The sequence below is a fragment of the Gopherus flavomarginatus genome, chromosome 3 (genome assembly GCF_025201925.1).
Source record: "Gopherus flavomarginatus isolate rGopFla2 chromosome 3, rGopFla2.mat.asm, whole genome shotgun sequence".
NCBI classification, from domain to species: Eukaryota; Metazoa; Chordata; order Testudines; family Testudinidae; genus Gopherus; species Gopherus flavomarginatus.
Window position 1 is genome coordinate 118,338,897 of NC_066619.1, and position 24,452 is coordinate 118,363,348.

The 24,452-nt window shown below is 39.4% G+C and overlaps 1 long non-coding RNA gene across 1 annotated transcript in view; it reads left to right on the plus strand.

Moving 5' to 3' along the window:
* The window catches only part of LOC127046355 (uncharacterized), a 31,041-nt gene extending 7,711 nt beyond the window's left edge, over window positions 1-23,330 (plus strand). Inside the window, exons 2-3 of the long non-coding RNA XR_007773009.1 lie at window positions 21,327-22,142; window positions 23,024-23,330. This is a non-coding gene — a long non-coding RNA (uncharacterized LOC127046355). The remainder of the gene's footprint in view (window positions 1-21,326; window positions 22,143-23,023) is intronic.
* The last annotated feature ends 1,122 nt before the right edge of the window (window positions 23,331-24,452 follow it).

Below are 24,452 nucleotides of genomic sequence, written 5' to 3' on the forward strand. Positions count from 1 at the left end.
TCTTGTTTCTTCCCTCAACTACTTCCCATCATGACCTGGATGAGGGCAGTCTGACCTAGTGGTCAGAGCAAGAGTCGGGCATTGGGCCGGATCAGATACCAGCAGATCAGAGTCTAAGACAGCCCAGATGGCAAACCAGGAATCAAGTAGAGTCAGGTTGTCAGAGATCAGCAGCAGATATTGCAGTCTTGAGCAGGGAGCACCCAGTTGCATGGACAGCTTCCTGTTCCTGTGCTTGGGTTAAATGGAGGCTGGGGACCAATCATGATCCAGGATTGGAGTCCTCTATTAGCATTCAGCTCCTACTCTAGTGGTTGTTAGCAAGTCACTGGGTGGCAGGTTGTGATTACCAAGCTCCGAAGAACCCTGTGGACCATGGGTCCTGATACTTCTTACATCAGCCCTCCTTCTCTTCAAGAAGTTTTCAGGGGTTAAGCCCCTGGTTCCAGTTCCCAAAATAACACTGGAAAGAAAATTAAAGCAACAGAGTGGCACCTGACCCTCTGTCCCACAAGCTGTCTATAGTACTGGTCTGCATTCACAGGCAGCATAAGGCAGTTTGGTCATTTACTGTGGCCCTCTCTTGGAGCTGAGAATTACAGATCTGTCCACCCTTTCTCCCTCCCACCCCGGGCTTCTCCCTTTTAAGACTGCTCTTCCAATTCTGGTGTGCTTCATCCATTTGGTAGGATGGGCTATAAGAGCCTATTGCTGCTCTTTAACACCTACTTGTCTAATGCAGGGTTCATCTACCCAATACATCGAGGGAAACATGTTATGTCATGGTTTAGTCTGCACAGTACTGTTTACAGCAAAGATATAGATTATGGTTACCAAATGACTAGAGGATAGCTAATGTGATGCCAATTTTCAAAAAGGGCTCCAGAAGTGATCCTAGCAATTACAGGATGGTAAGCCTGACTTCAGTACCAGGCAAACTGGTTGAAATTATAGTAAAGAACAAAACTGTTAGGCACACAGATGAACATAAATTGTTGGGGAAGAGAGTCAACATGGTTTTTGTAAAGGGAAATCATGCCTCACCAATCTACTAGTATTCTTTGAGGGGGTCAACAAGCATATGGACAAGGGAGATCCAGTGGATATAGTGTTCTTAGATTTTCAGAAAGCCTTTGACCCAAGGTTCCTCATCAAAGGCTCTTGAGCAAAGTGAGCTGTCATGGGATAAGGGGGAAGGTCCTCTCATGGATTGGTAAGTGGTTAAAAGCTAGGAAACAAAGGGTAGGAATAAATGTTTTCAGAATGGAGAGAGCTAAATAGTGGTGTCCCTCAGTGGTTTGTACCGGGACCAGTTCTATTCAACATATTCATAAATGATCTGGAATAAAGAGTAAACAGTGAGGTGCCAATATCTGCAAATGATACAAAACTACTCTAGAAGTTAAGTCCCAGGCAGACTGCGAAGGGCTACAAAATGATCTTACAAAACGGGGTGACTGGGCAACAAAATGGCAGATGAAATTTAATGTTGATAAATGCAAAGGAATGCACACTGGAAAACATAATCCCAACTATACATATAAAATGATGGGGTCTAAATTAGCTGAAACCACTCAAGAAAGATCTTGGAGTCATTGTGGATAGTTCTCTGAAAACATCCACTCAATGTGCAGCGGCAGTCAAAAAAGCAAACAGAATGTTGGGAATCATTAAGAAAGAGATATAAAATATTATATTACCTCCATAAAAATCAATGGTATACCCACATCTTGAATACTGCATGTAGATGTGGTTGTCTCATTTCAAAAAAAAAAGGAATTGGAAAAGGTTCAGAAAAGGACAACAAACTTGATTAGGGGTATGGACAGCTGCCATATGAGGAGAGATTAATAAGGGTGATACTTTTCAGCTTGGAAAAGAGACGACTAAGGGGGGATATTATAGAGGTCTATACAATCATGACTGGTGTGGAGAAAGTAAATAAGGAAGTGTTATTTACTCCTTCTCATAAACACAAGAACTAAGGATCACCAAATGAAGTTAATAGGCAGCAGGTTTAAAACAAACAGAAGGAAGTATTTTTTCACACAAAGCACAGTCAACTTGCGGAACTCCTAGTCAGAGGATATTGTGAAGTCAAAGCCAATAACAGGGTTAAAAAAAATAACTAGATAAGATCATGGATGATAGGTCCATCAATGGCTATTAGCTAGGATGGGCAGGAATGGTATCCCTAGCCTGTTTGCTAGAAGCTGGGAATGGATCATTTGATGATTACCTGTTCTGTTCTTTCCCTCTGGGGCACCTGGCATTGGCCACTGTTGGAAGACAGGATACTGGTCTAGATGAAACTTTAGTCTGACCCAGTATGGCCATTCCTAGTCAAAGAAGACTTAAGAAGGAAGAAACATAAATTTCATTCATTTTCTATGATAGTTGGGTGCCTGTTTCCCTTAGGCCAGCCTCAATGTTTTCAAACTGGCAAGCCCTTATTCAAAGTAAAAAAAAAGTTTGGAACCCCCTTAGTCTTACTATAAAAGATAAAAACATATCCATGATCATGATAATCCAATATACTTTCTGTGTGTTTCGAGAAGTTGGCAGAGAATACTTGACCTTGAAGGGCAAGGGTATATGGAGAGTGAGGGAGAAAGATTTTCTTTGCTTTAGTTCCATAATACAATTTTCCTCGCCTTGTGACCCCTCTGATTGCCTTCCGTGACCCTATTGTGGAGGAGTGGGGGAGTGTCACAACCCACTGGATGAGAAAAACTGCCTTAAGCTCTTTTCAAATTGCAACCATGTCATTTTAAAAATCTAAACTAGGAAACATTATCAAATTGATTCCACTTGTTGATAGGGAGAAGTCTGAAATTGTGCTTTGAGTTTCTGATACATTATGCTGGTCAGTAAACATGGTTTATGCCAATTTAATATTATTATTATTAATAGCTATAAAAAGGATATGTTTCTATTCCATAAGGGTGTTCAATCCTGACTCCTCCATGGCCACAAATCTTTCTAGTATTATAAAAACAGTAGATCTATTTTTTAAAATTAATATTAAATTAAACAGTGACATGGTTTTAGAGCTTTTTACACAATTGGAGCTTTCCGGCTGGCTGCTAACATTACAACACCTGTGATACAATGTAGTGTTTTTGTAGCTGTCAGTCTAAGAATATTAAAGAGACAAGGTGGGCGAGGCAATATCTTTTATTGGACCAACTTCTGTTAGTGAGAAAGAGAGACACACACAGAGATCATGATCCAAACAAGTTAATTAATTTCCTTAACTTTCATATAAGCCTCCCACTTTATGACTACCTGTATAAAGGGTGACCAGATGTCCCATTTTTAAAAAGACGGTCCTGTTTTTTGGGACCTTTTCTTATATAGCCACCTATTACACTGCCACCTGCCTCCCCTCCCCCCCGACACACACACACACCCTGTCCTGTTTTTTCACAGTTGTTATCTGGTCACTCTACATATCTAGCTATTATAAAGTTATTGTGTAAAGTCTGTCACCATCCTATCTAAGCCCTGATGCAAGTGGTATATTTGATAGCAATTATTACATTGTTTAGCTGGTAGCATCACCCCCGCCCCCCATTCCCTACCTGTTCCATAGGCAAAATTCTATTATCTGCATTAGGCAGATGATCAGACTTGATTATGACGACGGTCCTGTCTGATCTTAATAAAATAAATCTATGGTGGCAAGGAGCAAACCCTCTTTCCCTAGAAAGGATCTATGGAAAAGCAGGAATTTGAAGCTTGCAGAGGTTCCAAGCTTTTAGACAAAATATTCACACCTAAGCCACAGTTTCTACGCAAAAGAATAAATGGACACACATCAGACGTCAAGAATTATAACATTCAAAAACCAGTCAAAGAACACTTCAACCTCCTTGGACACTCAATTACAGACCTAAAAGTTACAATTCTTCAGCAAAAAAACCCTTCAAAAACAGACTCCAATGAGAAACTGCAGAACTGGAATTAATTTGCAACCTGGACACCATTAAATTAGGTTTGAATAAAGACTGGGAGTGGATGGGTCATTACACAAAGTAAAAGCTATTTCCCTGTGCTAATTTTTCTCTTACTGTTACTCACATCTTCTTGTCAACTGTTTGAAATGGGCCATCCTGATTACCACTACAAAAGTTTTTTTTTTCTCCTGCTGCTAATAGTCCACCTTAATTGATTAATCTCATTAGAGTTGGTATGGCAACCCCCATTTTTTCATGTTCTCTGTGTGTATATGTGTATGTATATCTTCCTACTGTATTTTCCACTCCATGCATCTGATGAAGTGGGTTTTAGCCCATGAAAGCGTATGCCCATGTAAATTTGTTAGTCTCTAAGGTGCCACAATTACTCCTCGTTCTTTTTGCTGATACAGACTAACATGGCTACAATAGGTTACTCTAAATATTTCAGTGTAAAATTAACTTACCAACTAAATAAGATCTGCATAAGATGTTTTGTATCCTAGAGCACCTATTAAGTATAATGCACGCTTACGAAGTTAGTATATTTGATTCACAGAGAAATAGATGTCCTGGATTTTTGTATGATTTCACTATGCTGCCTGTTAAAATCACATTACTGAAGTCAACAAGCTGGCTAAATATCACTAGCTCACAAAACATTATCTGTCCCCATAGGATCGTCTGCACCAGTTAAAATGAGAGTCTTTCAAAGCAGACATTGCTTATAATTTAATATCAGAAAGACAAGGCAGAAAGAGAGAGGCAATATTACAAGAAACAGATTTCAAGGTGATAAATAGCTTTATACTTTTATCACAGGAAATCCAGTCTCTTAATTTGCTTTGGGAAAGCTGATTTAAAAAAAAAGAAAAAGAAAAGATACATTTTTTCACTAGCTCCACTCTGAGCTCAGCTGGGGTTACAGATCGAGAATTAACAATGCTCTAAACAGGGTTGTCAGTTTCATTTCAATTCTTCTCATGCATCTTAATGCAGGATCAGGTTTCCTGTAGAAGATCATGTTTCAATTCTTTTGACAAAACCCTTGTAAAAAGAGATATTATGTTCAGGAAAAAGAATGTACTTGAATAATTTAAGAGCTACTTATAGGCCTATGAAATATTAAAAGGGACCATAGTGTACTATGAGGAGTTTCACTAATATGCTGGCTTGACATCAGTCTCACACTTGCACAATGTGCTGTTTGGCATCAACAGTAGCAATAGCAATGGATGAAGTCACAGGATGATGGAGTGAATACAGTGGAAAGGCAGACATCACCTCATCATCTGACCTATATTGTCTAAACACCTGATTTAAAACACGGTAGGCACTAAAAGATCACTCTTTTGTACATTCTGTGCACTGCAGCTGATTAAAGACAACTATCCAGAATCAGCACAAAGAGTTGTACATCTCTTGCAGACAAGGTCATCAAAACATGCTTTTAAAATTTATTTATTTTGTAAGGAAGCAGAAGAAGAAACATCACTGAAATGGAGAACCAATAGAAACTGCAGTGCTTTATGAGAGTTTGATCCTTTATTCCATGGGTACATGCTTGCATAAACAAAAATTATCTAGTACTTATTAGTGAACAAAAGCCTAATTCATGCAATGCAAAAATTAAAATATTAATAAGAAAGCAGCACCAAAATGTGCTAGATGTTTTCCGAACATATAAAGAGTCTAGCACTAAGAGCTTACAATCTGTACAGATAAAATACAAAGAGTTGGGGAAAATAAGCAAAGTAGTCAAGATTACGCTTGGGACACATCTTGTTAATGCCACTTTCATTATGGAGTAGGGGTTCATAAACTGGATATTGATATTGAATAAGTATATTAGCAAAACAACACTGGTATAGTCTAGGCAGAGGCAAATGCCTATATCACCTAGATGTTCCTGATGTTATGCTACTAAGCAACACGCCTGAAAAGTTACAAATAAAGACAGACAACTTCAAGCCAAGAAGGGCTCAAAATTAGTTATGCTAAAACAAATATCCTTGAAATCCAAATGTCAAGGAATAACATCACATTAAAAATTCAAAAATATCAAGAAAATAGAAGAGTTCTTCTACCTGGGCAGCACCGGACTGGCCAATGGAGAACTCAAGAAGGAAGGAAGGTTAAGGATAAGGAAGGTATTCAACAACATTTATTAAACTCAACAACGTGTCAAAATAAAAAATATACAGCACCAGAACAAAAACTGATTTTTCAGTTCAAATGTAATCTTGGTGCTAACATACAGCTGAGAGGGCTGGAAAGCTACTAAAAATGTTAGACAGACAACTAGGGGCCTTTGCAAACAAGTACCTAAAAAAGATTCTGGGCATGGGTTGGAACGAGTTCAACACCACCAAAGAAATAAGAGAAATCCCGAACCAGCAGCTCATTTCCTCCAGAATCAGAAGGAAGTTCTGGATACATTTGGGGCACATACTCCAGATGCCAACACACAGGCTCCCACATGAAGTTGTTGAGTCGAAAACAACTGATGTGAGGAAACAAGAGTGCCAAAGAGAAAGTGTAAGAAGAATCCTTAAAGCAGGGTGGACAGAATATTCAGTCTCAACAGCATGAAGCAAAGGGAAGTAGCAGCAGCAACAAATGACAGAGGAATGGAAGAGCCTGGTTTTCACTGTGTGCGCCAACATTGGCATGGGCTGGATGTAAATTTCAGAAGGAGAGGATGGTACTAAGAGAAAAGAACCATTGAAGGGGGAGGCAAGGAGTGGAGGTGGAAAGAAGAGGTTGGAGAAGAACATGGTTGGTGTAATTTATCCACTTAATTTAATTTAATTTGATTAATTAATTAGTAATATTAATAATAATTATTGGATATTAGTATGGGTTTCGCTCGCCAATATATTTGATCAGAAGATAAAGTTCGTCCTGAATCAGGCTTCACAGAGTTTATAAAAGGAACTTCGGGGTATATGACAGGAGCTTAGCATTCCCTACCCATCTTTTCCACTGATGCAGCCACACTCCTTAGGTGGAAGGAGGAAGTAGTATCTGCTCCATAGCGTGGGCTTGATCGCCATCTTTTGCTTTGTCTTCCCTAGCAAACATGACAGAAGGAGGAGGGGCCAGCTGGGTCTGGTACTCTGGAGATAGAATCTTCAGAGAGGGTTCTCCTGAACACACACATGTGGATTTGGTGGAGGTGGGAAGAATGGTATGGCTGCTATCACTGATGGAAGTACCTATTCCTTGAGCTTATTTGCTGTGGACAGGTATCTTCTTAACTTATCAAGGAATAGCTAGGGGATGAATCAGATCTGTAGAATATTTGTCAATGACGATGATCCATGAGGCAGATGGAACTGGCTTGACTCCCAGGTAAGACATTGAAATTCCAAGGTCGGATGGGTTCAAAAATACCTTTTCATTTGTAAACCGGGCCCTGTTGATATGGAAATCAATGAAAGGCAATAAACAAGGAATTCTCCAATGACATTTTTACACTATCAAATTTCAGAGTAAAATCACTATCTATAGCATTCTCTCCCAGGCACTACTACTTTAGGGTCACCCAGTTATGTGACTTCTTTACAGGAAGGAGCATATTGGCTGTAAAACCTAAATACAGCTTTGATGAGCTTCAGCCCTTTCTCTCAAATGCTTCTCATGTAGTTTTATACAGAGGACTCTTGTAATTGCTGTTGCTTTAACGTAAAAAAAAAAACCCTGGAAAACCATTTTATAAAGGAATAGGAAAAATGCTCCCACATACCCCATATTCTGAGATAACTTAAAAGCACCTTACAGTGAAAACCAAGGTAATGTAAAGGACTTCAGTTATCATCAATGGTCTGTAAACAAGCAGTTTCTTTTGAAGAGTAAAGTAAGAACCACTGAAAGTCAACAGAATTAAAACAAATACAAGTTGGAATAACAAGGGGCCTTTTTCTCCAAAGTGCAAGGTGCATACAAATGTTTAGAGTGAGTATAAAATGCTACCAGTTCAGAATACCTGTGGCTTTCACTCACTGTAGACAAGGGAAAATAACTACCCAGAGTCCAAGGCAGTGGAGAATCAGGCCCAAAGTTTGATATAATTTTATGTTAGTTAAGTAAAGACCAGTGGAGATGTTAAGAGCAGAAGACAAAACAAAGAATGCTTCATCAGTTACCTAGGGAGCTGATGTTCATTGAAGGATCTAATTTTTTTTCTTGACCTTCTGCAAAAAGAGTCTAGGACTGATTCTGCTTTTTATTCAAAGCTTCCAATGACCTCTGTGTTATTAGCCAGGTAAGTCAATGGGGATTTTTCATGAGTTCCAAGTGTTTTATTTTAGTGAGACACATCAGCATATCAGTTAAATAGCGGATCTGTCCTCCATCGGGAAAATACATCATACTCAGACTTAGAGATTGAATAGACATTTTTCATCTTTGATTGCTATGGAGTATGATCATACAAAAGGTCTTTATGGTATTCTGACAGTGCCTTCACTATTCCAGGTTTAGTTATAAGTGAACAGAACACAAAAGGGGTAAACTCTTCAGACCTATTAGCTGGCATTGACAGGAACTGGAATGGGGAGATTCACTGTTCTCTCTCAGCATAGTTCGCATCCTAGTAATAAGAAGAGAATTTGAAAGAAAACAAAAATCATCATTCACAAGGCACTCTGACAGGTCAAGTTGGCTGACAGCAGATGAATGAGTTACAGAGGAAAGAAACCATTTTTAAGGGCCTGTTCAGCTTTGTATATTCACGGGTGAGAAAATTCACTAAAGAAAGAAAGAGATTTGCACATTTCATTGCAAGTGCAGGATGCTGTTATGCTGCCTCTGAGACAGACAGAGTGTTTGAACTGTACTCTCTGTTGGACCTTGGAACTGGGTTGAACTTTCATGGGCTATTGACTTGGTTTGTGGGTTTTTCCCCTCCTAGCACGATCCAGCTCCTATAGTTTATAAGGTTGTTATAACTACAGACCCTACAATGCCCTATGCCTACAAGGGGATAGATCCTCTGCTGCTGTAAATTGGCATAGTTCTGTTGCATGCCAATTTTCACCAGCTGAGGACCCGGCTGAGGCAGAATCCTTTTTCCCCTGAAACCTTTATGGGGTTTTTTGAAACAGCCTTTGAATAAAGAATACTAATTTTATATCTACCAATTATATATATAAACCTCAGTCTGTTTGTCCTTCAGTGTTCATTTTTACTCTAATTGGAACTTATGTATCACCTTCCAAAGATCTGTCTCTGAAGGGATGTACTGAGCATCTTTGTATTTAGCTCTGCAGTCTAAAGACCTATTCATCTTAGCTGATTTGAATATTAATTTTGCTATAATCTTAGACCCCTCTACCTTGCTGTATTTGATTTTCTTTCCTTTTCTTCCCCTATCTTTCCTTCCTTTTCTTCATTCTTCAAATCTCAGCCTGAATATCTCAGAGCTTATTCATTATAAGGGTCACAGTCTCGGATCTACGGTAGTTATTTCATCACGGTAGTTTCTTTCACTGATTATTCCTCTGCTTCACCATCCTTTAACTCTTCCCTTTGTCATGAAATTCTGCTCTCATCATCTTATGAGCTCAGCATCTGAGTGCTAAATCCTGAATTAAGCATTTGCTTGCTTACTTTGGAGGATGAGACTTCTGCTTTTTAAATATACTGTGAATCACTTTATGAGAGACAAAGAGGCACCTTTCAAAATTCAGGAAGCATAGAGCAGAAACATCTCTCTTCTGTGCTCAGCCACAACTACTGACTTTGCCAGGAAAACTGTGGCTGTAACTTCCCAGGAAAAGTTATGCATGACCAGAGGCAGGGCATTTTCCATCACAAACCATCTCTAAAATGTACAAAAGAACATAAGAACGGCCATACTGGATCAGACCAAAGGTTCATCTAGCCCGCTAGCCTATCTTCTGGCAGGGGCTTCAGAAGAAATTAACACAATAGGCAGTAATCGTGTGGTCTACCCCTGTGGTGCACTCACAGTTCCTGGGAAACAGAGGCTAGGGACACTCAGAGCATGGTGTTGCATCCCTGACCATCCTGGCTAATAGCCATTGATGGACCTATGAATGTATGTTTCCTTTTTGAACCCTGTATAATTTTGTCCTCCTCAATATCCACTGGCAAAGAGTTCCACAGGTTGTCCGTGCACTATGTAAAGAAATGCTTCATTTTGTTTGGTTTAAAAACCTGTTGCCTCTTGTTTTAAACCTCCTACCTACCACCAAAAAATTATCTGGGCCTGAGATGAGTGGAATGTGATACAAGAGAGTTTTTTCCTACTCCTTACACACATTGAAGCACTGGAATCTCTTGTCATTAAACCAACCAGTTAGGTTTCCCCCACTTGCGAGATTTGAAGCAGAGAGTCTTGTAGGACATGCTCCCTTTGTTGTTCATCCTTGTATCAAAACCTTGTAGTGTTCACTAATTCTGACACAGGCAGCTCTTAAATACTGCTAATAGTCATTTTCAAACCTGGATGCTTAATGTTACACTCCCTACATTCATATTTAGGCACCTAAATAAAAGTTACCTGATTTTCAAAGATGTTGAGCAACTGCAGCTCCCATTTCAATCTCTTTGTTGTGAAAGTGCAACTTACAAATGTACTTTTTTTTTGTTACATAACTGCACTCAAAAACAAAACAATGTAAAACTTAAGAGCCTACAAGTCCACTCAGTCCTACTTCTTCTTCAACCAATTACTCAGACAAACACTTTTGCTAACATTTGCAGGAGAAAATGGTGCCCTCTTCTTATTTACATCACCGGAAAGTGAGAACAGATATTTGCATGGTGCTTTTGTAGTTGCAAGTAGCAAGGTATTTATGTGCCAGATATGATAAATATTTGTATGCTCCGTCATGCTTCAGTCCCCATTCCAGAGGACATGCTTCCATGCTGACAATGCTCATTAAAAAAATGAGTTAATTAAATTTGTGACTGAACTCCTTGCGGGAGAATTGTATGTCCCCTGCTCTGTTTCATCTGCATTCTGCCATATAGTTCATGTTATAGCAATCTTTGCTGATGATCCAGCACATGTTCATTTTAAGAACATTTTCACTGTAGACTTCACAAAACACAAAGATGGTACCAAAGTGAGATTTCTAAACATAGCTACAGCATTCGACCCAAGGTTTAAGAATCTGAAGTGCCTTCCAAAATCTGAGAGGGATGAGGTGTGGAGCATGCTTTCAGAAGTCTTAAAAGAGCAACACTCCAATGTGGACACTACAGAACCTGAACCACCAAAAAAGAAAATCATCCTTCTCTTGGTGGCATCTGATTCAGATAACGAGAGTAAACATGTGTCAGTCTGCACTGCTTTGGATTGTTATCGAGCAGAACCCATCATCAGCATGGACGCATGTCCCCTGGAATGGTGGTTGAAGCATGAATGGACATATGAATCTTTATCACATTTGGCACATAAATATCTCAACACCAGTGCCATTGTGAACAAGAAGTGGGCAGCGTTATCTTGTCTGAGTGATTGGTTGAAGAAAAAGTAGGACTGAGTGGACTTGTAGGCTCTAAAGTTTTACATTGTTTTGTGTTTTTGAATGCAGAGTTTTTCGATATATAATTCTACATTTGTAAGTTCCGCTTTCAGGATAAAGAGATTGCACTACAGTACTTGTATGAAGTGAACTGAAAAATACTATTTCTTATGTTCTTATACAGTACAAGTACTTGTAATCAAAAATAAATATGAAGTGAGCACTGTACACTTGGTATTCTGTGTTGTATTTGAAATTAGTATATTTGAAAATGTAGAAAACATCCAGAATATTTATATAAATGGTATTCTATTATTAGCAGCATGATTAATCAAGATTAATTATTTTAGTCGCTTGACAGCCCTACTTATAATCTACAAATGCCCAGTGGTCTCATGCTTGGAGGCTTCAGAGGCCCAATGGAAATTCCTAGAATAGGTTATGTAATGTTTTTAAATGCAAGAATAGGGTACTTTTCTTGCATCTGCTGGTTGCTGCTATCCATTGGGAGAAGCGCTAAAACTTCTGCTAGCATAGGGAGTGGAAGGGGAGTCCTCCAAAAATATCTGCAGGGAGGATAGTCACAGTGGAATGATTAATTTAACAACCAGTTTGGTTTTGAGGTCAATAAAATGAAGAACAGTAGTTTATATAGATTAATTGGGGGAAACCCTTTCCCTCCTTCCCTCTTGATCAATCCCATTTGATTGATCGCTACATGAAGCTTCATGTAACAGTGAGCTTCCCAAATGAGTCACATGCAGCATAGCTAAAATTCCTCACCTTACAAGTTGTTCTCTCTGCAATTTGGTACCAAGGCAGGTCAATGAACTCATAATTGGCTCTAATTAACACTCCCACTAGCTGTAAAGTTCTTTGAATGCTGCTGAGTGGCACTCACAGAGGTGCAAAATTCTTCCCTGCCTTTGAAAGCATCAAAGAAATGAAAAATTAAATCATTTCCGATCTAATCAGCCAGCAGTCAGGATAATGGAAATAAGGAAGAAACCCACCCACCTTCAAGGCACACTACAAGCAGTGATCACTGAATTTCATGGTAATGGCATCCAATACACGTACTGGAAAATATTTAACCATTATTTACAACTAGGCTAATGTCTCTAATCATTATAGTATTGGGATTTTCTAGTTTGACAATTGCATATGCACTCAGGAAGATATTATCTAATTCACTCTCTCAAGCATATTTTACTTTGCACTTAACTTTATTTAAATGCCTGTCCTCAAAGTAGCCCAAAGAACTATACAAACATTCAGTAAAGCTCATACTATCCCTGGGAGTTAGGTTAAAGCCAGGTCTAAGCTACGCATAGCTATGTCGGTCAAGGATGTTAAGGGGCACAATTTCTGACAGGCATAGCTGTGCTGGCTGAAGTCCCTAGTATAAATGTAGTTATACCAGCAAATCTGCACTTCTGCCAACACAGTTAGTTTCGTTTGTTGAGGGGAGGGGATTGTTATACTGAGTCAAAGTATAGCTTTGCTAGTATAGATGTGTCCACACTAGGAATGTTTTGCTAGCATAAAATACTGATATTCCTATTGTGGTAAACACAACCCTAGTGTAGACGTGACCTAAGTATTTTACACCCATTTTTACAGATGGGTAAATAGAGGTACAGAAAAAGTCAATGGAACTGGAACAATTGACACAATGAGTCAGCACTAGAACAGAGAAAAGAACCCAGGTAACTGTTGTAACCTCTTGGTACATGCTCTATGTTATATTACTCTATTAGAAGTCTTTCAATCACAGTTTCCAACTTTCACGTGGTAAATAAGCACACCAACTTTCACAATAAGCCAAAAATCAAGCTAATCCCGTTTCAAAACATGGACAAAACAAGCCAATCCCTAAGAACCCCAACACTCTATGTGAGTAGATCCCCATGGTGTGCAGTCTGGGACTCTGGTGGGCCTGTTGTGCATCCCCGACTCTCTCCCTACCATCCCCCTGCTTCCCCCCCCCCCGCCCCTGCTTGCTGGAAGCCAATCAAAAAAAAGAAGCTGCAAGCCACAAGCCAAACAAGCTACAAGCCAAAAACTAGCCAACAAGCAACTCTCAAGCCAACTAAGCCAAAAACAAGCCCAATTTCTGCATTTTTTCCCCTGGGTTTGGCATGTCCGCTTTCAACATATGAATAAAATACAGGACTTTCAAAGAGCCTTTGATAACGTCTCTCAAGGCAACTGAAGAAACCAAGTAGTTATGGTGAGAGGAAGAATACTGTCACAGACCAGATAAGAGTAAGAAAACAAATATTAACAACAAATGTGGAATTTTCATCATAGTGAAAGTTCAACAGTGAAGTGCCACAGGTATCTGTAATATTTTTTAGTGATCTATACAAGGGAATAAACAGTGAGGTACCAAGCTTTGTAGGACACAAAATTTAGGTTAGCCAAGCCTGGACAAGACTGTGAAGGATATCAGAGGGACCTAACAAAGCCAGGTGAATGGAAAACATAACTGCACATGAAATTTATTCTTGATAAATGCAAAATAGCATATAATGAAGGGAAAACACTGAATTGCTGATACACCTGATTGGGTTCTAAACTAACCATCTTCTCAGGAAAAAGACCTGGCATCATTGTTGACAGCTCCATGAAGACCTGAATGTACAGCACACTTCAGAATCTTTGTTAGAACAGAAAAGGAATGGAATCGATCATGTATATATTCATTATATATATCAGTGTTACCCCTTGTCCTGGAACATTGTGTTCAATTCTTACCACCCTATCTCAGAAAGATATAGCAGAAATAAGGGTTCAGAGTTCAGTAATGAGAATGAGGAAAAGCAGGGAGAAAAAATTCCACCTGAAGAAAAACTGAGACAAATAAGAGGAGATGATAAAGGTGTGCAAAATGACAATTGGTGTAAATAAAGTAGGTCATCCTCTTTTATAATACAAGAATCAAGGGCTAGCCAATGAAATCTGAAAGGCAGCAAATTTAAAACCAGGACCCTTTTCCACATACTGCACAATTAGTCTGGGGAACTCATTACCACAAGGTACCATTGATAACAAGAATTTGACAGGATTCAAAAGTGGAGTCGACATTTGCGTGACTAGTGAGAACATTAATGGTAAGAATGGGAGGAATCATAAAAATGCCCCCAGAACAAAGAGGGAGAGATGTAAATCCTAAAGGCCGCAAGTAAAATACTAACTGGAGGAGTTAGGAAGAAACTTGCCCTATGGGCTGATTTTCCCTTAACTGCCTATTGCAGCATTTCTTGCAACTTTCTCTGAAGCATCTAATACTGGTGAGTCACAGGCCTGATCTGGTATGACATTTCCCATGCTCCTATTTGTATTGCCATAAGCTTGGGATGATCGTATTATTTATGATTCTGAGCAGAGCAACAAGCAAGAGATGCAGGGACTTCTCAGTTACATTTTATAGTAATAAACATTTTCAAAGACAGCATACTATTTGCAGTTTGTTGATGCCAAGTACAATTTTGTTTGCTGATTGTTGTTCTTTTAGTCCCTCTCCTCCCACTACCACTTCTTTTGAAACAACCAGATAAAGAAATGTTGTTTTCTTTCGCCTAAAACATGGAAGGGTTTTTTTTTGTTTTAAAATTTACCACTAATTTGGGATGATTTTTGCCACTTATGACTAATGCAATTTGTACTGGTAGACCTTTATATTGTGGCATTTTATCTCATAAATGTATAGATGTAGAGGCTGGTTTTCAGATATTCTGGGTGCTCAGTTCCCTTAGTTTCAGTGGGAGATGTCTGTGCTCCCTACTTCTCAAAAATCAGGTCCCTACTGTGCCCATGCATTGTTACTGCAATGTTCCATAGCAGATCAAGATACAGCTGTGGCAACGATTCAGACTCATGAAGACAAAAAAACCAACCAACCAAAACAAACTAAAACAAAAAAATACAGTCCCAGGAATAAGACAGCACTTGCTATGTCCTCCTGAAAAATACAAGATCCCTATCTCCTAGTACTCACTGCCATCTTCAAACAACTGCAGGCAGTTCTGCTGTATTCCCAGCTCCTGGAAGAAGTCTATCATTGTGCTAGCCTACAAAAAAGGCAAGTGAGACAACCCCAGTAACTGAAGACCCATCTCTCTCTGCTCCACCACCTACAAATTATATACCTGCTGCATTGTGGCTAGGATTACAGAGGACCATTCCTAAACTGCATTTTTTCCTGAGTAAGGACTTCAGGGTTTGGTCCACTGGAAGTAAATAATCTGCAAACAAGGGATGTGGAAACAAAGGTTGAAGGACGTAAATATTGTGGACTCTAGGAGACCCTTGCAACCAGTGGCAGAGCTGCTTGATGGGGGTAAGGGTGGAGATTCTCTCTCTTCCCCTTTGTAATTCTCTCTCTGATCTTCTGGCAGATACTCCAAATGAATTTTGCAAGGAGAGAAGAGCATCCAGAAATGTACATTTCCAGTAACTAATACACCTGCTTGTTTCTTGACTTCTTTGAACAGGAAACTGTACACTTTCCAATCTGTACAGGCCCACAGCTGTGCTTATGAAGAACCTTTGATAAAGGATTTTTTAAAGGAAGGTGTATATTCCACTCAAGAGCTCTGAAATGTTTTGCTCGAAAGGCACTTTACTAAGTGTTTTGCCTTGACTTTCTGTACCTTCCAAGCCTTTCCCCCCCCTCAAATGTTCTGCATCACCGGCTGAACATTATGAGGATCCCAGTCAAGGCTCCATTCTTGAAATGTGCATTATTGATTTATCTGTCAGGTATGCAGTGGTTTAGTTTGCTCAGGGTCTGAGTGAGCCCAACATTAATGGCTCAGTTGTTATACAAGTGTATAGTTCCCTGGTTCATAAATTTGGTATTGAAACTAAGTTGAAAATTGTTATTTCCACATACAGTAGATCATCCATGATATTAACATACATACATATATATATGTGTGTGTATGTATGTATGTAATTACTGTATTTGTTTCTATATATGTTAATATCACGGATGATCTACTGTATCATATATATCAAGTGGATTCATTTACTGGACATAATGTTCTGATTCTATACTGCTGTTTACCTCAAATAGTCATCTGTACCTATGCAAAATGCTTGTAAAACGCTACTGTTTTTATCTGGCAATATTTCAAGCCTGCTTTGAACAGGTGCGATGGCTATACACAAGGCAAAAAAGAAAGATCAGGCCTGATTTGTCATCCCAATTTGATAAATTATTAATCACTTGTTTTATTGTAGTGTCAGTAGGTCCCAATCTTTATTGGAACCATGCTCTGTACGTATTGTACATCCATCTACATAGTAAGAGACAGTCCCCCTGTCCTGAAGAGTTTACAATCTAATAGACAAGACAAAGGATAGAAGACAAAGTATTTCTATCTTTATTTTATAGATGGGGAAATTGAGGCATGGGTTGATTAAGTGGTTTGTTCAAGGTCAAACAAGAAATCGCTAGCAGAGCCAGGAACTGAATCCACTGAAATGTGCCTTAATCAAAAGACTATTCCACCTTGCGATCATACTTTTGAAAGGGCAAGAGTCAAGATGAAATTGAAGCAATATAACCATCAATGCCAGCAAAAAGAGGATACAAAGTAGTAGAAAGATGAAGGAATAATCTTTAGTTGGTGAATTGCCAATCACACCATACAGTTTTCTTTACTGTATTCATTATCTGAAAATATTCACCAATAGACCCAATCTAATTCTCACTTCATACAATTTTTAAAAGACTATTGACTTCCACAGGAGTTAGATTTGGCCCAAATCATTTCTACAAATAATCCTTAATCGATCAGATTTTTCACAGGCCATCTGCTGAGTGTGTTAGAGATCCTATTTTGGGAAGAGTTCCACTTCCCCATCCCCTATAGTCACAATAGCACCTGCCTGATCTATACACATAAAATAAAGTGGTCCATTGTATCTTCTTCAGTGCACACCCTGTGCTCAAGCATTGTGGTTAATGTGGGGTGAAGAGGGGCGGGGAGCATATTACCCTCAAATATTCTGATTTTCAAATGATCAAACTCAAGTTTGAAAAGTACATGGGTGTGGAAATGACTACCCTGATGCCTCATGTCACACAATAGAAGGCTTCATGAAATTCAGGCCTAACAGGAACAAATGCATCTCCTCTGCCTCCTTAACAGTAATATTTTGCATTGTCTATAGTACCTTCTGCCCAAAGATTTCAAATTGCTTTACAAAGATGAATGAAATTAAGCCTGACAACACCCTCCCAAGGCAGGCAGGTATAATCCCTTTCTACAGTTGGAGAAACTAACATACAGACAAAGCACCTTGCTCAAATTCAAAGGAAGTCTGTGACACAGCTGGGAACAGAATACAGAGCTTCTGAATTCCTGTCATGTTCTGGGGCCACAATACCATTCCATCCACTCTAATAGGAACACTCAGCTCCAGTACACACACAGATGGAGCCAGTAGAACTCTGTGCAAACACTTGTTTTGTTTTTTCAGCATACTCAGATTTCCACTGCATAAAATTACATATTCTGTACTAAGAGAGGTAGTGAATCACTAATGCCCTCAGTGTTCCAGATTTTGTTTCTGCCTCTGGAGGATTCTGTGGTAGGTTCTGACATTTGCAACTCAGGGCTTATCTTCACTATCAAGGTAAGTCGACCTAAGTTACACTACTCCAGCTGCATGAACAACATAGCTGGAGTCAGTGTAGCTTAGGTCAATTTACTCTGGTGTCTTCACTGCACTGCACCTATGGGACACACTCTCTGGCCGACTTACCTTAGGCCTGGTCTACACGGGTGGGGGGAGAATTGATCTAAGTTACGCAACTTCAGCTGCATGAATAACGTAACTGAAGTCGATGTACTTATATCTACTCACCATGGTGTCTTCACCATGGTGAGTTGACTGCTGCTGCTCCCCCATCGACTCCACTGGCGCCTCTCACGGTAGTGGAGTATAGGAACTGACAGGACACAATAAATCTACTCCTGCTGGATCAATTGCTGCCCGCCAATCCAGTGGATAGTGTAGACATACCCTTACTCTTCTTGAGGAGCTGGAGTACTGGAGTCGACCAGAGAGCATGCTGCTGTCGATTTAGTGAGTCTGAGAATTCTGGAATGATATAGGCCAAGAGCATAGAATTACTAGGCAGGATTATACACACTAGCAGCTGATGCCCTTTCTAAAAAAAAAAGCACTGTTTTACTTTCAATTTGTTTTCTTCCAAGAAACTTTCTACACCCTTTTCTGTTCTTTTCCCCGCTCACTGACTTTTGCTAGAAATTGATTTCCTTATAAAATCATCTTGGGTATGGTTATGGTACTCCCAAGCAATCACAAACCATGCCAGTGCTCCAAGAATATACTGTATTGCTCTGAATTTACTGTAACTACATCCAAGACAACGTTATGGTTAAATCAATTTCTGGCAAGGAAAGAGAAACATCATGGACTACTAGTGCCGGTTATCTGGAGAAGGAACACATACTGCTAATTAGTTACTGAAAAAATACAGAGACTACTAATTGAAACAACTTTCTAATCTTCAGTTTTATGGCCAATGAAAGCTCTTAAAAGTGAAGGCCAGGTCTAGGTGTTAACTTTTACTCACTTTTGTGTTGTACAGACACCTGTCTTTTGGAGGGCAAGTATATACTTTCTAAAAATAGACACCAAGTTGTGGCATTTGGATCATTTCCCTGCCTGAAGAGGGTTCATACTGCTGGAATGGCCTCCTCTTCTGCACCTATAATAAAAGCAATACCACTATCTTAGCAAAGAAACAAAGAAGACTCACCAAGTCAGGCTCCTATTCTGCAAACACATATTCATGAACTTGGCTTCGCACATGTGAGGAGGCTCACTGAAATCCATGGGACTAGTCACACACACAAAGCCAAACTAATGTGTCCGTTTGCAAGATGGGCCTAATTCTCACTTAAGTGCAATTTTCTGCACGAGCATCTTCTATGAGCAGCTGGAGAAAAACACAAAAAGAACCAACTGAAAGAAATCCTCCATTGATCACTACTCAGAGAAGGATAACTTATGGGACTTAACAAAGAGGACATTCATTCAAAGAGTGGCCCAGGATAGGCAGTGACTGCAGAAGCTTGTTCATGCACCAAGAAATGGATGTCTGATGGTGCGGTAAGACTTCAGATTCACATAAATGTTTCTTAGATATTTTAATAGATGAACTGAAATAAGTCACCTCTCCCCTCAAAGGCTTCTCAAAAACAAAGGCCAGTTGGATCCAACAATATTATAGAAAACAATACAAAAGCTACCAAAAATGGATACAACCAAAAGTCTACTGCCGCCGTTGTGACAAAACATGTGTTCAGGCAAACTGCTCAGATACCGAAAAACAAAACCACAAATTAACTGAAAGATAAACAATTGAATATGCTGTAAAAATGAAGTCTAAAGGTGCCAAAGCCAGGTTCTGGCAACCAACCAAATGGAATTCATTCTAAATAAAAGACCCTCTTTTCAGAGAAAGCCCTGTCATTGCTTCTGGAAAGTTTAACTTTAGGAACCTGCAAAATGAGCATCACTCTCTTTTGGCCACTGCAACAGAGTCATGGACAAGCAGCGGTGTCAAAGATATCCAATTCTCAGTATAGTCAGGGCTTTAAAAAGATTGTCCCACTATGCCCTCAGTTTTCATTCTCAGATGACAACAGCTGGATTCTATACTTCTTGAAGCCTCCAGTTAATTGTAAGTAGAACACATTATGTAACTTAGCCTGAAAATGACTGAAGTTGAGACGATCATTCCAAGGTCCATACTGGAGAGGAACAGCCATAAAAATCAAACCCTCTCCCTTTAAATATACTCAACTGTGACTAAAAGTAAGTACTGTAGAGTTTAAAAAAGTAAAACAAAAACCGTTTGGTGTTTGCACTAGAACCATTCATGGGCACCTCCCTTCCCAGTAGATGCAGGTACTGCAGGCCAAATTCTGATGTAAACAGCAGTACGGTAAATCTGGAGTAACTTCACCAGCTGTCAGCTATGGATGTACTCTCTTTCAACTGAGATCAGAATCTGGCCCTGTGTTTTTAAGGTACAAGCATACTAATTAACACAGCCACAGATTTCAATATTCTGATAGACAATGCATTTACTACAAAGTGCTACAAAGAATGGTATTTTCAGGAGTGTTACCAGGTGTGATTATTAGTGCTTCAGTATGGGATGCGAGAGGCTTTACTTCAGTACTCTATCCTGTATATGGAATAAACTACCATGTGAGTTGTCACTACAGGACCATGGACAGTATTGTGTGAAAAGTACAAAGTCCTATGTAGTGAACAGTACAGAGCCACTCAAAGGAAAGCCCAGGAGAGGGGGAGTGGTATATGTACTCTGCACCATGCACTAGGAAGAAATGGATTGCTTCCCTCATGTACCAGGCTCCAGTCTGCAGGCTGGTCTGGAAGGGGGCAGAACTGGGTCCATGACCTTGCCTCCTCTTTGCCTCCTTCTGGGCAAAGAGAGAAAATCAGGCCCTGCTCAGAGAGACTGTTACAAGTTCTCTGCCCTTGCATGAGTGACACAAAGAGGTTGAAGCTTCTTAAGCCCTTATGCCCTACATAATGGCCAAGTACAATCTAACTCTGTTTATGTTACACTGTAAACTTGCCTGTGTTTTCAAGGAGCTTACCACAAATTTCTGTCCTTTAGCAGTGTGCTTGGCTACAGATCTTAAATACCATACTAAGGAGCTAATATATAATACAGTTAAATTAGGACTGAGCTATTACAGATGGTTAACTATAATAGTGATAAGTCACATTATAATGTACTACATCTGAAATTAAGAGAAGATGATCTTTTTGTTTGGCTTTCCAGGATGTGTTTGCAGTCTTCACTGTCAACCCTCATTACACGAGCCATCCATTCCTCTGTGGTCTTCCAGAATGCAAAGAAGCTTATTCCTATCATCTGCTGATGACCATGTGAATTCATTTGGATTAATATTGAACAGATACAGAGCACAATATTCGTACCTAGAAGCCACATAATGCATGAAAATAAAGCAAAGGGACAGAGACCAGGTTAAGTGAATCTATCACTGCATTTTGGATACCTGTTTCTAAGTGTGTAAAACTTTTCTTGGGTTCAAATTGTTACAGATTCAAAAGGTAGGTCAGGTTCCCTGAAATATTTGAGTATCTTTGGCTGTTTATGTATGGTTTTAATCCCCAATCCAGGGGGAAAAGTTCAGCCCCACAAATTCTGTTTTAGTGGTTTGTCCAAACCTGAAACGGGGGAGGAAACTGTGTGGGTGCACATACATGCTCCTTTCACAGAATAGCTTCTGCCTTCAGCTACATGTCAGTATTGCCTACCAGTAGCACCATTTCATTGGAGCCAGAGAGTTGTGGGTTTGATTCATCATAAGAGAGATGGTTCATGGAGCACTAACTATGATTCTTGGCAGAAAAGTTTTTCTGTTCTTTTTAAATACACCCTTAAATGGAAGTTGTGTTTTTGCTAGATGAGCAGTGTTTGGAGACAATTCAAGATGGAAGATCTCAAAGGGTGAGAGCTACCCTATGCTCTCTCCCTCTCATGGATATTTTATACTGGATGGTTTGTTGTATTCTATAATCTACAGTAAAAGTCATATACATTGAAAGTACATGTTTTGCTTTCTGTGTATATGTCATAAACAGATGGTTAAGGGTTAATGTCTCTTTTACCTGTAAAGGGTTAAGAAGCTCAATGAACCTGGCTGACACCTGACCAGAGGACCAATGGGGGGACAAGATACTTTCAAATCTTGGTGGAGGGAAGTCTTTGTTTGTGCTGATTGTTTTGTTCTTTGTTCGCTCTTGGGGCTAAGAGGGACCAGATGTACACCCAGGTTTTCTCCAATCTTTCTGAATCAGTCTCTCATGTTTCAAAATAGTAAGTACTAGCCAGGAAAAGCGGATTAGTCTTATGTTTGTTTTCTGAACTTGTAAATGTTTATTTTGCTGGAAGTATTTTTACCTCTGTTTGCTGTAACTTTGAATCTCAGGCTGGGCAGGGGGAAGTCCCTCTAGTCTATATAAATCTGAATACCCTGTAAGCATTTACCATCCTGATTTTACAGAGATAATTTTTACTTTTTCTTTATTTAATTAAAAGCTTTCTTTTTAAAAACCTGATTGATTTTTCCTTGTTTTGGAATCCAAGGGATTGAGTCTAAACTCATCAGGGATTGGGGGGGGAGGGAAAAGGAAGGGAATGGTTAATTCCTCTTTGTTTTAAGATCCAAGGAGTTTGGATCTGTATAGCTTCCCAAGGCAACCCAGGGAGGGGAAAGTCTAGGGGGGGAAGGAAGGGGAATGGTTTATTTCTCCTTGTTTTAAGACCCAAGGGGTTTGGGTCTTGGGTTCCCCAGGGAAGGTTTTAGGGGAACAGGAAGGGTGCCAAACACTATATTTTGGCTGGTGGCAGTGTACCAAATTTAAGCTAGTAATTAAGCTTAAAAGTGATCATGCAGGTCCCTGCTTTTTGGACGCTAAAGTTCAAAGTGGGGAAAAACCTTGACAGTATAGAAAACACTACAGTGGCTATTGTCCTTTTGATAATCTGTTAACCAGTAGTTCCTTCTCCCTCTATTGAGCGGCCATCTAATTGGAAGTTTAAAATAATCCTGTGGAGGGATGGACAATGAAAGAAAGAGCAACTCTGCTTTCTGGCCAGAATCTGTTCTCTTAATAACAGTTTTCTAAATGTCCAAAGCTGTGAGCAAACTATTGCTGAATCCATGTTAATTGCTCAATTTGTCTACACAGCCATTGCACCACCAGCATCTAATAAAAGAACTTTGCAAATTCACTGGTGTCATTCGAATACAATGCAGTTTTACATAGGTTACACCAATAGATATATGTCCAGCTATGACAGGAATCTGATCAAATGTATCAATTAATGATTTGACAAGTTGTGAAAGGGGTACTGTCAAGTAATTAGATATAAAGTGCACGGTTTTATAATTAAAGAAATCAATCCAAATGAGAACAGATTCGGGGGGTAAGGGGGGATCTAAATCTTCCACTGCACTGTTGCTAATATATGTCCCAATCCTCCAACGTGCGCCACATGAGTAGATCCCCTATGCCCTCATGGATACTCCTTATCTATTCTGGAGCCCTGTACAGGTGCAGGGGTCTGCCCATGCAGAGCTCACTGCAGTATGACAGCCCTACCTACGACAGTGTTCTACTAGTGCATGAGAATTGCCACGCAGCTTCACTTTCTAAGATGCGTGAGATGCAAGCAAACAGCAGAAGTAGTAAAAGGAAAATAAGATATCATTATTTCAATTATAATCTAAGATGGTATTAGTAACAGTTAATATATTATGTGATTTATATCTTGCTACTGTTTAACAACAATTTCCTTGCAATCAAATAATTTTTAAATGAAGATATTATCACACAGATAGGGAAATGCCAGTCAATAACTGAAATAGTATATAAAGGCTAACGGAGGAAAAAGGAGGACTTTTAATTTTAATTGACAATACGGTGCTCTTCTCAGCAGCTGTGGATAGTCGATAAACAAGTAGAACACACAAAGACATGCCTAAGGACTATAAATATGCATTTCTAAATCTAGTTAATGTTTTTTTCCATTCAATTCCTACATTTACTTAAACAACATGGAGTCGCCTAGTACCAAATTCCTTCAAGTAGCAATGATTAAACATTTCTAATCACACCAGTTCATTAGAGGATGCAATTAAGACAAGAAACACTTTACAACCTCTATTGTTTCAGTTCTCATGTAGGAAAATAAGTTACATGGTTGATTTCCCTTCTCCCGTCCCACCCACAGCCAATTCAGACTGCACTTACCCAGACAGTGAACTTGACAGCAATTTCAAATGCCACAAGTGGAAATAGAAAGTTGAAGTCACCCACCAAACACTCCACAAAGACACCGCACTGTCCAATTCTCACTCTATGAGGTTTCTTTGAT